Consider the following 13,406-nt stretch of genomic DNA (forward strand, 5'->3'; position numbering starts at 1 on the left):
TCGGCATCAGGAGCATGAAAAGGGCAACAGTTTAATAAGTTGGACTTAAGGTATGTGAACGGTTAGAATCATAAACACATATGTCATCTGTAGAACTGACTATAACATCATCTAAATCTAACATCTTCTCCACTTTAACTAAATTTGACATCTACAAAACTGAACAGAACTACAACTGTACCATAACTGTACATAACGGCATCTCCTCTACATCACCTAGAATGTTGCTTAATTAGAGTCCCAACATTTACTATCTAGACTCCTATTGGACAAGACCATGAGTTGTGACAGTGAGTGAACAATTGAATTTCATTCTTTCTCCAATTTGTAACTTTCTCCATGTTTCCTCGAGATAGGCCCATGTTGACACTCTTCTCCGGATGATAGTTTCCACAGAATATTAACATTGAAGAAAACAGCACAGAATATGACATTTTAGCCAACATTATTTCCTACCAGAAACTAAGACCCATTGATAAAACTTTCAATAGTTTATCACAAGGAAGTACAGAATGTCAGAGTGAAGAAAGCAGTAGATTTCCCTGCAATCTTTCCAGAAAATACCTAATGAACAAAGTTTGCAAAAGATTTTCAATGAAGTTAGTATAACATCTCAACACGGTACTGTGGAATAATACTAAAGCTTAGGCTTTTTGACTAATGCTAATAGATGAAGAAATAGAACAACTTTAACATTCAAACCATATAAATCATATGATTAGTATTTTGTAAATTTAGACTCAATTAATATCATGTATTTCAAATCATATTTAGTACATTATTTAATATGATGTATTTCAATTCATTAGTTTTATTCATCAAAATTCATTATCTTTTGTCATTACAAATAATTATGATTCATCAAAATACATTTTCCAAGTTATTTATTATTTCACATAGAACTCGAGATGATGGACACCATGTCTACCACATTCAAACATACACGTTTTACATTTATAACACAATTTTCACTAATTAAGCCTTTTAGTTGACATCATTTATACAATTTGTTTACTCATATTTTATTAATAATGTTTGCTCTCTAACAGGTCCGAGTCCCTTACTCAGTTTGATGTCCCCCACCTCAAAATTCATAAAGACAGTTTCCAGTAGTCCTACCAGAAATTACTCCTGTGAAGTATGTGGCCCATATAGGTTTAATTTAACATAGGTTTATCTAGGGTATGTGAAATGACCTTCTTTATATCTTTTAACCTTAGTCCCGTCCCTGCCTATTTGACGTTTTTCTGCCGATAGCTCCCCTTCTGTCTTAGTTGATGCCCAGTACGGATATTGGAAGAGTTCATGCATTATAAGGAATTTGCCATGCTTCTTTATGTAGCTCCATAATTGTTGTCTCTTATTTGTGGAGTTTAGTCTCTTCATATCTAGAGACAAGAGTTTGAGTGGCACTTTGATATTGGTGATTCACTTTGAGCTACCTTGGCCTGTTGTGCCTTCTTTCCCCTCTTTGGTGTCTAGGGACTTCCTTTTCTCTCTTACAAAATTGCAACCGGGGCCAACAGGGCCCAGAAATTACTTCTGTTATAACCGGTCTGCCTCCCCCCCAACATGTGAATCAGCATTGATCTCACTAGCTTTTTCCAGAGACAGAAAAAGAAAAATAATACCTTATTTGTGCTCTGTTTGTGACATTTCTGATGTATATATATATATACATATATATATACATACTATATATATATATATATATATATATATATATTCCCATTTGTTAGGATGGAAATCCCCCAAATCACTACCTCAGCATACTTCTTCTGGTAATCGCATTAACTTTAGGTGTTGTAGGGAATCTTTTCTCATTTCTGCTTCATCTGCTCTGGTGGATTTACCAGATCTCATTCTGTGTTGAACTGTCTTTCATATGGATCTAATGTTTTTTCAGAGTTGTTGATTTCCTCTCCTTGTTCCTTGTTGGTGTTGTCTAACCCAATGACTACAAGGAAGGAAATTGTCTTGCCACCTCTTTTGTGTGAAAATGATGTCCAGACAGTTGTATAGCCTTCACTAAATAGGACGTAATTTGCCTTCAAGAAATGTGCAGCATGGTGACGGTTTACTCAAATAATTTTTTTAACTCTCATAGCCCGCGATCTCTTATATCGCGTCAGACAGACAAACAGGGAGCTTGGTCATTTATATGACATTTATATGACATCTACCTTGCAAGATAGAATAACCCCCAAAAAACAGCTAGTAATTTCACACAAGCAGTTATTCTTGATAAGGTAGCTTCTAGATAGTAATCTCAGTGAATTCTACTCATTGACATTTATTTAAATATTCATAGCAAAGCTCACAAATTGATAGTCAAGAAATTCATTTAAGATTTAAAGGAAGTATTTTTCTCTCTCAGCACATGATTTGATAATAACAAGGGACTTTAACTTAATTTTAATAGGCAATAGCCAGAACATACTAAAAATACAGCACTTCAGGAACCAACAAAACTACTGTTATTGAAAGGAGACCCATTAGGAAAGCTAGTAGTTGACTTGTTTTGCAGCTGGTTCCTTTGACCCATTGCACAAGATTTAGCTCCGCAGGAAAGCAGGAGATGGGCTATTCTCTATTACACTTATATTTTCACAATCTCTTCAATTACGGTGCCCTGACAGTTCAATTGTGGAGAGATGTAACAGTGATCACCTTCCTGCGATCAACTCCTCAGGTTGAGCTTTTGCCAGAAGGGTTCATTGATAAATTATTATTAAACTATTTTATGAAGCTCAAAAAATGGCAAATGGACATGACCCTCAAATATTGTATAGTCTGTCACAAACAGAGACATGGTCTAATGGTCTAATGTCATACCACTATTGCCTAAAACAGTCAAATCCCTCCAAGACAGCCTGTCTGAAATTATCAAAACATCAGACACATTCACATTAGTGGTAAAAAAAAGGCAAAGAGACCCTGTTATTGTTGCAAACCTTGATAAGCCAAGAATGGAATACAGAAAGCAACTGTAGGAAAAGATTATCAATCAGAAATTATGTATCAAGTTTCTACACCCAATGATCACAAGAAGTTCTGCAACTTCATAAATAATTTAGATACCAGTCATAAATCTAGGATGGAAAACGCAGTCAGCCGAGGAGCCTGTGAACAGAATGCTTCTAGGGCTCAATGTACTTTGTGATTTTGTGGTTGTAAAGAGCGAATTTCGCCTTTTGCCACTATAGAATGGCCTTTTCGAATGTACCACCCTATTTGGTGAGCTGGCATGCAAATACCGACTTGCAAAATAGGTATTGCGGCTCGCAAATAGAAAGGGGTTTTCCAAAGGTGTTTCTTCCTAATTGCGATGCAGTGGCATGTGTGATTGTTTTGTTACCTCATTTGCGGTCACAAAACAATCATACTTACCACCAATTTCAAATTGGTGATAACCCATTCGCAAAGGGACCCCTTCCTCTTTGTAAATTTCAGGGCAGGTAGTGGTGCTACTCTGAAAAAATGAAAAGAAAACTTTTCATTTTTTTGTTTGAAATGCACCCCATTTTCCTTTAAGGAAAATGAGTTGCATCTAAAAAAAAAAAAAGAACTGCTTTATTTAAAAAGCAGTCACAGACATAGTGGTCTGCTGCCCCCAGCAGATTGCTATCTACCTCATGAATATTGATGAGGTAGGTCATTTGTGACCCAATTGGGGATTGCAAACAGCGTGTTTAGCACTATTGTACATTCCAGATTGTGACTCACAATTTGTGACTCACAAAAAAATGCAAATTGCAAGTCTCAATCTTGAATGGTCATACATCAGGCCCTTAATGTTTATAACAACAGCCTCCTCTGACAGGACATGGCCTGCAAAGATGATTTTCTGAATTTCTGACACTTATTTATCAACTCTATCGTGAACACCTTGAAATACGTTACTAAGCTACTTATAGATGGAGAAGCAAACAATCTGGAGGAGGCAAAACAAGGCCTCGAACTGAGCAGCATTTGGAAAAATAAGCCATCATGATTGATCCTAACATGGGCAATTAAATCTCAAATTACCTTCTTGAGCAGTGTTGAAGATATGATTCGTCTGTTTTAAAGAAAACACTCTTTTTTAATTATGGGCTCTTATGACTCACTGAATCTTACCTCTTTGAGGAGATACATACAAAATAAGACAGAAAATATTTAAAATGACATTCAAGCTTTTCCCAATCAAAGAACACAGATTAACTTAACTGTAGAAAATTGGGTTATTGTGTGGCCTGGACAAGTAATAGTCTACAATTCCCCCTATTGGGAATAAAGCACCCCATTGTAGCACTTGACTCTATTAAGGGAGCAAGGCACAGAGGTCTAAGGCCTAATAAGGGGAGCCGGTGTGGGCTTGTAATCACCATTCACTGGCATGCAATAATAATACTCAATAAATTATTGTCTAGTCAGTACTTTTTCTTTAGTTAAAGGAGACACACATTTATTACACACAGATCACATGTTAAAGTGATTTTATACATAACTGCAACTATCAAAATAATTTTCCTGTGTACTAAGAAAACAAATACACTGTGAACAATAATCCTTGTCAACATTAAGTGAAACCAATAAAGCATTTAAAATAAGCAAAAAATGTGTTTGTGTATTGTTTGCACATTTTCCAGTCAAACAACTGCATTCATAAAAGCATCCCCTAGAGGTCATCACAAGTAATGACAATGCTTTGAAACCTATAGGGTGCTTCCGAAGCAAGTATTTACTTTAACAGTTTTAAGACCTTTCTGGCCTCAACCACTGCAACCATAAACATAGCCCCTAGATGGCACAGTACTCGTAGCTGTAGAACAATAACCGTAAGCCTGGGAAGTGCTTCAAAATAAAGAGGAAATACTAGGAGGGTCATGAATTCACTGGCAATGCAAACTTAGGGACAGTATTTACAAAAGGTGCTTGGAGGGAGGCTACTGTGCTCCTGCCAGCCCCCCCACCAGCCTCCTGGGTAAAGTTGGAAGTGCCCTCTGCCCATTTTGGGGGCCACCACAAACAGAAAAGAGCATAAACAAAGAAGCCCCTCAGGACGTTAAGGGGCGCTCCTCTGGGAGCACTGAATATGTTAGAAGTGGTTCACCTGTTGTGCTGGGGAGAGCTGCTGTCTTTTTCTGTGGGGCATGGTTTCATGTCGTGTGACATTTGCATTTTGATTTGGGGGTACCTGGTCCCATACAGGTACCCTCACGCCCCTAAATGTTGGGGCAGCTGAAGGAGCCCACACTTCATTGCCCTGCTGGCTCCTGTGCAGTGCACACCTCCCAGTGTAGCCGTGGGAGGCAGTACCTTCCTTCTTCCTGCCAGCAGGGTGTCATCTTTGGCAGTGGCTGTCCAGACACAGGCGTGAGGAGTTGAGACGAGAACTCCACCTTTGGAGGGGGTGCAACAGTGCTCTCCCATCCTCTTTTGCTTCAGCTCCCATTTTTAGTACAAACAGCCTTGGGGATGGTGTCTCTAGGTCAGTGGAATGTCTGGTAAAGGGCCCTCATGCATGCCCCCTCCCTGTAGGAGATACATCCTGAGCTGACCTCTGGGCCCTGGCCCACCCCAGGGGTATTGTTGTAGAGGCAGCAGAGACCAACTCGCTCCGATGTTAAGAAAAGTTCAAGATTGTCAAACTTTAAAATGCCATAACTTGGGAACCGTTGGGCAGATTTTGAAAATCTCTGGCTCATTTCACTCCGGGTGGTGAGCTCTAGCCACCAAAGGCAGACCTTCACATCTCCAAAACAGTGTAGTCCTCAGGGAGCTGGTTCTCCTGGCTTTCTGCTCTAGCCTTCCTTCTTGTCTTTGTATCTAGGTGCAAAAGTCCTGGGCTTCCCCCAAACTGGTCCTCTGGGCGTTTAAGGGGCCAGCCTCACTGGCCCTTGGAGAGATTTGCTCATTCTGGGGTCAACTTGGAGGAGTCCTTATTCCTTTGTGGGCATCAGGGGGTTCCTCCTTCTAGTTCTCCACTGTAGTCCCGGGGTCTAGCAGCAACACGCAGAGGGATCACCAGGCAAGAGAAAGTCTCTACCTTGTGGAAGAGCTTTTAAAGGGGAGATTCTAGACATAAGATACCCCCACCAATCCTTGGGATTCCACATGACCTCTCCACCCCAGTTCCAACCCTTTGACACAGCATGCTGAGACCGTTCAAAATGGCATCATCCAGGAGTCACTGGTCACATCTGTTCCTAAGGTCTCAGTTCCTTGCTGAATTCACTGCTAGGGTCTTGCACACCAATAGTTAAAAAAAAGCCCCCTCCTGGGTTGGCTTCAGTTGTCTGGGTTTTCTCCATTGTTCCATGGGCTTGGGCAGGTCCTCAAGAGCTGGGTAAAGTCCTGTTAATTGCTTCCTTTGTTAATTGCTCTCTTTGTGCGGAGAGGACTTTGATTCTGCTGCTAGAAAGAAATGTAAGGAACCTGGCACAGCAGGGTGACAAAAGGCCTTGTCTCTGATCCAGAGCTGAGCCAGAGAAATATGACAATTTTGGATAACACATAAGCTTTTCTAAACCCCATTGCACCAGGCTACCTATGTGCAGTTACCAGGCTGCGCATGACAGTAGTATCCCATACATGTGTGCACACAAATGTGCACACATATTCATGTTTAACCAGCCAAGTGCCCCTTAAACTTGCTGCATCATAGAGGCCTTATGTTAACAGACAGACAATGGTCTCACACACGTTCAGGTCCATTTGTCATGTGATAACCGTGGGTGAGACACACTCATAGTAAAAATTCCAAAACCAAGTAAACTAAAAAGAGAAATAAATATCCTCAGAATCTTTTGCACACCTCTAGTGTAGGATGTGTAACTATTAATATGAGTCCCTATTCCACTTTAAGTGTTGCTGCCCTACAGTGCAGCAGTAGACATATATAAAACACATTGTGATTAAAACAAGTGACAAGTTGCAGCAAGGGCATGGACCACTGTTTAAACAATAACAATATCATCAAACTTTGTTAATATGCAAACTTTTTAAATTGTTTTGAAAAATATTTACACTTAACAATATAAAACCAGTATTTTAATTTGTTATTAATTATCCCCTGTAATTGTTGAACTACTATTTTATCTCATTTTATTATCATATTTATCAGGTTTGATTTATCTTAATATAAAACCAGTATTTTAGTAGTTATTAATTATATTCTGCAGTGTTGCACTACTATCTTATCTTATTTATTAGCATGTTGTATACGTTTTTGCAAAAGTCGTTCTGCTTTTGTAATTTTGTCACTAAAATATATTGATATAGCTGAATTGTGTGCCTCTTGTAGATGATTGCGTCACTTCACCTCATGTACTTCATTATCAGTTCCTTTCCTTTAGGAAATCCACCCTCATTAGGATGTTGGGTGGCATGTCTTTGCATGACCCCATTTCATGGACTCTGTGTGTGTGGTCAACTTTTATGAGTGGCTCTTCTGAAATGTATTGAATGTTATGCAGAATGTTCGCAACATACTCCACGATGTTATCACCACTGCTTCCCTTGGTATTCCTACAATTCTTATATAATTATGATGGGCACGCATTTCAAGATCTTCTTGTTTGTCTATAGTTCAATGTTCTGTTCTTCCAGCACCTGGTCTCAGATCTGATTTTCCAGCAGGCTTATGCTCTGTGAATCCCACCTTTCTACAGCACTAACTGTACTACTTTTTAACACTAGTGATTCAGAACCTCACAATGAGTTTGGAGGGTGGGGTAATCAAGCAGGTGGCAATGTTGCAGTGCGTTGGGTGCAACAGCACCCATTGCGCTTTTCACTGCCTATAAATCAGGCAGTGAAAAGCGTGACATGGCTGTCCATGGGGGCCCCTACAATGCCCATGCCAAGTGTATTTGTGGATGTGTTTGCCAGGGTGGGAGCAGAGCTTGGTGTCTCCACATTTTGCTCTGTGTCCAATCAGAACTGATTTTTGTAAATGGTACAGCAGTTTCATGAACAGTTTCTGGTGTCAAATGCACCCAAGGATGCACTGATAGCTGTGCAGATTATTGGTACTCCAGTGCAGCACATACAAAGTAGGGCTGGTTCCTCCTACACCAAGGCTAGCTGTACTCATTGCAGCAAACAAACACCTGTGGTTGGTTATTTTTGCCCTTTAACTAGTGCCTTCTTGGTGCTAATGCCTGGGAGTGGTGCCCCAAGAGCAGCAAATACTTTGATTGATAATGGTTGCTGTATTCAAGTGTACGCATAGTGTACTAGTTCACTGCTATTTGAATGGCACTTTTGATTGTTATTGCTAGTCTGATATGCTCTCAGAACAGTAGACTCTGCTATGCCCTATTACTGCCCAAAGGCACCATATACAGCCGTTGATGGCCCTGGTGCTCCTTGCACTGCACCATTGAATTGGCTTATAATTGCTGTCCCCCATGCAACCATTGCTGGTAACAGCTGTTGCAATGCTGTATGAAGTGCTATGGCTAGTGGCTGCTGCCATTAAGATATCACACATTCAATAGTTGTTTACTACTTCCTCATAGACAGCAGTGGCTATTATATCTGTTCACAGCTGCTTTAATTACATCAGTGAATAAGTAAGGAGTTTATTATTTTTAATTTTACAAAGTTCTGTCACAACTTGATTGTTTCAATGAGAGAATTTGAGTATTAGTCTAAAAGGAATATATTGTTAATCACATTGTTTTGTGGGTCTCAATGAACAAACCATTTTTTTCTCTCTCTCCTGCTCTTTCTCTGTCCTTCTTTCATGATCTCTAAATAATGTTATTGTCAGTGATTCAATCACCCATGGTATGCCATTGAACAGAATTTTCAGAGTGAATGCTAAAATTACATTGATATTTAGTTCAATAGGGTCACTTGTTGGCAAACACCTATAGTCTTAGACTTGCCCTCTGAAGGTTTCAAGGTTTTTTTTTTGTTTTAAAAATTATATTGTCACAGAAATGTTCTTTTTTAAAAATTGTAAAGTAATATTTTATTATGAAACATAAAGCCAATGTCCCGCCGGACATGACCAGGCACTGCAGCTGACCTCCCGCAGGCAAGCAACCCCACGCAGCACGTGGTCTTTAGCCATGTGTGGCATTGGGTCCTTGCTTCCAACTCCAGGTGGGTAGCCAACCAATAAGTGCATGATCTTCTAGACTGTGCGTAGTGCAGTTGGTCTCTCAGGTCCTGGCCAAACCCAGGCAGGCCCCATTCCCCTGAACAATTTGTAACAAAAAATAAAAATGAGGGGTGTGCAGCTCCCCTTCCCAAACCTGTGCAGTTCCCAAGGACCCCACCTCCAGGTGCTTTTATAATAAAAGAGGGGAGGGGGCACAAGGCCCCACCCCAGCTCACTTTGGGCCCCAAGGCATACTATATTTTGAACTATTTTAGGAGTCTCTGAGACCTAATTGCCCAGATATACAAATATTTTTGAACCTGAAATTCTCAATAACTACTGAATGGACTTAAACCAAATCACAAAAATCAAGATTTCTGGGCCAAGATCCAGATTCCTGCTAAATTTGGTGTAGTTCCATTGAGCAGTTTATGAGGTAACGCCACCTGAAAAAAACTATTGAAAATGCTTGGGAAATTTTTCTTTTTGGCACCTCTCTTTTATCTCTGTTCCTGCTTGATGGATCAACTCACAACTTTTCCAGGAAGGAAACTGATTTTTTTTTGGAAAGTTTGTGAAGGGCCTCTCACCAAAGATATATGCAACTAATAAATGCCCTTCCTATGGAAACGCAGGCCTAGTTATACCTAGTGGCAACCGCTATTGGATAAAGTATAGTGCTTCGTAACCCTTTGCGCTACCCTACACCTGTGCCAGGCATAATGTACATAAGGAGGGAATGCCCCCCTTTACATACATTATGCCAGTGCTTAATTTGCACAAAAAAATGTGCAGTGCCCAAAGCCCTCCTCTTAAAAATGCGGCTGCTGAAATGAAATGTGCAAACATGGAATACTAAGGCAGTGTAATCCTGAAGCCACCTCGCTCCACGTCAATCAATTTACAGCCACTCCCTGCTGCTTCAGCTCACTCTTGCCTCATTCTGTTTTCTCCCATTGTGACGCTTTTTCATTTTTCTCTTCCTCCATCTTTCCCATATGTGTCTTTTCCTCACAGTAAATGTTTGAGGCAGAAAAATAAGTGCCGGCCCACAAAAAAAAAGTGCTGGTGCTCTGCACCAGAAACAACAAGCACAAATTAAGCACTGCATTATGCATGGCACAGGCATAATGTAGTGCAAGAGGTTACAAAGTGGCACAAGGCATGCATTTCTCCACTTTGTAAATTTGGCACAAAATGATGCTAATGTGGCACAAGGAGGCGCTAGGGAGTCTTAAATCTGCCTCTAAATGTTTTGCTTAATTAAATATTAGTCACACGGTAAGCACAACCATTTACAGATTTGAAACAATGATTTTCATAATGTGGACATAATGTTTGTTATGTGTTATTTTTAGTTTATTTTATATAAATTGGATTCATCAGTTATTTACAGGATCCCACACATTCGGACTTACCAGCAAGTATGAAAAGTAAGATATTTGCATGATTTTCTAAACACAATATACTGCAAACTTACAATTTACATGCTTTGCCGAATGACTATTTATATATTTACTCTTGAAAGTTCACAGAAAAAACTTTTAAATATTAAAATGTAGCACTGTTGCCCATACATCATCTCTTACAAGACAGGAATGACAGAATTAAGATGCACATTCTGGATAACACTCTACCTTCTTTGAATGCTGTCAAGAACAAAGTGCTTTACAGACTTAAAATAAATCTAGGTACTAATCCATTGAATTTCTGACAACAGAAGCCCAAGGTTTCTATGCACTTAGCTGAGTAGCGCAGAATAGCTTGTGCATTATTTATGCCCATTAATGGTGTGGCAATGCTCTTTGTGTGAAGCAGTGACAGTGCAATCTGCTAAAATAGCTGCTACCGCAGACAAACTCATACATTTTGTTGGGTTTCAGAGTTTGACGGAATGCTTTTACATTGCCAATTCACCTAAGTAAATGAAAAACAAGGGTCAGTTTTATTTTATTTTAATCATTTAAAAAACATAGGAAACATCAGAAAGGTGCAGAAAATCGCAGCCTAATAAATACTAATGATATCTGTTCTGCATGGATAGTGATTTACCATATTACAAATTAATGAAAAAGATAATCCTAGAAAAATCCAAATACATTAAGAGGTTGCAGCATTCTTTTTTATGATGCCATCTGCAGAATAAACTGAAATCCTTGTGGTAATTCCTTTCCTTGAATCCTTTTCCAGGATAAGTTGAAATGCTTATGGTAACCATGCAAACCGTCCGCCTATCTTAATAGGTGCACAAAAATAACATAAACGTGCTTCAGTACAGTTAACCGTTCAAGTGTAAGGAACAGTCCCAAAATCCATACCACATATAAAAAAAATAACGCAAAATGGTTGTTTTAGAGCAGTTCATAATGTAAATATTTTAGTATAAAAACTTGCTCTTACTAACTATAATATATATATATATATATATATATATATATATGTATATATATATATATATATATATATCCATGTTTGCTTAGGAAAGAATTATTTTGACTTGCCGATCCTTGTTGCGCATGGAAAGATTTGGGGTGATTAATCAAGTGGGGGCCGAGGAAAATGGGGGAGTATTCAGGGGGTGCATTTCTCATGTTAAATCCCGTAGGACTTTTGAACACAACTACAGCCGGAACCATTGGATGGAAATACACCAAATTTGGCAGAAAGCTAGATTTTGTTCCGCAGGCTGTGCATTTTGTATTTCAATATGAATTTGTTCAGACATTTTCAAGCTATTAAAGGTAAGAGAAATTTGTATATCTGGGCAGAGTCTAAGAACAAATCCCGTGGTGAAATCCGATTGGCTGTTAGCACTTCAACCAGAAAGTGAAGGCAGCCAGCTTGGGAACAAAGTACATGATAGTACCCCATTGAAATGTATTGTGGTAAATGGCAGGTTTTGAGAGTCACAAAAAGAATAAAGTATAAAGGCTGATAACTAATTTCAGTTACAATAGAAATCATTTGTTGATGCTACCATACTCATTTTAGGAACTGTGGTGTTTTAAGGTGATTTATCCCTGCTGGTATTTCATGAATCATGTTTGAGAGAGAACTGTTTTCTCATACTTTTCCCATAGAGGTTATAGAGTGTGCTTCAGAATGAGAGCATATATTTGGTAAATTCACACTATCTTATTAGGCCATATGAGAATGAAGTCTGACCTTCTCAGTAAAACATGTACTTCCCACAGGAGCAGCCTGTCAGTTGATTCCCCTGTGTTCTACTTCAGCCTCCCAGAATACTCTAAAGAGCAACTAGAGGGCTTACAGTCTTGCTTATGACAAACGTGTGGCACGCCTTAAGCCATCTTGATTGAATCAAATTAGTACAATTTAAAATATTTAATTTAGAAAGGGACAAAATGAGGGGGGTTCGTTTTTTCACATAAACTATGGTTAGTGCTGTAGAAAGAAAAACTAGGACACATTTTGAGAGAGTCCTAAAATATCTTCCTGTTCTACTTCTGTAACGATCAGAGCACACGAAGCCAGAAAGATTGGAGATGTATAGTTTTATTCTAGTCAGAAACCACCATTACACAACACTGCTGCCAGAAAAACTTGCATCACAAACGTTTTCATCGTCGTTCGTTCAAATCAAACGTTGTGAATCAAACCCTTTCCGAAATCCTGGTTTGCAAGATGGGTGCACGGACTAACATTGTTATTGTGTGCCTGTGTCGCGAACCAGAATGGACAGAGACTATTACAACTTCTAACAGGAGCAACCTGATAAAATATTTCCTTGAGTTCTATTGCAGCCTCCCAAAGTGTTCTAAAGAACAACTGGAGCACTGTCTTATTATGACAAAAGTCTGGCACACCTGATTGAGTGGAACTGGTACAACTGGTTGTGGGAAAACTGAGCTGAATGCAGAAGCCCCATCACTTTTTGTCCCTATTTTTCACTTTTACTGGTATTTTCTGACTCTGATGGTGCCCTGGGTCCTGCTAAACAGTCCCAGGGCCTGTGCTCTGATTAAAATGGATATGCAAATTAGGTTAATTCTAATTGGCTGTGTCAACCTACATATATTTCCCTAGTGTATGGCAGGACATGTACGTTTAGTGGGGGCCAGTCTAGGTAGTACACCCAGAGGTGCCCTGCAGTGGTACCAAGTGTGATTATAAAGGCAGGCCTGACTTTCTGGCTGCTTTTTAGTTAAAGGTAACCCCAAATATGACTTTGGAATGAAAAGTACTTCCAAAGTCCTAAGCTCCCTTATCTTTACATATAAGTCACCCCTACGGTGTGCCCTAGGTGCCACCAGAGTTGGATGCAGTGTAACTATCAGCAGGGACTTCA

This window comes from Pleurodeles waltl, chromosome 8 (assembly GCF_031143425.1).
Source record: "Pleurodeles waltl isolate 20211129_DDA chromosome 8, aPleWal1.hap1.20221129, whole genome shotgun sequence".
Classification (NCBI taxonomy): domain Eukaryota; kingdom Metazoa; phylum Chordata; class Amphibia; order Caudata; family Salamandridae; genus Pleurodeles; species Pleurodeles waltl.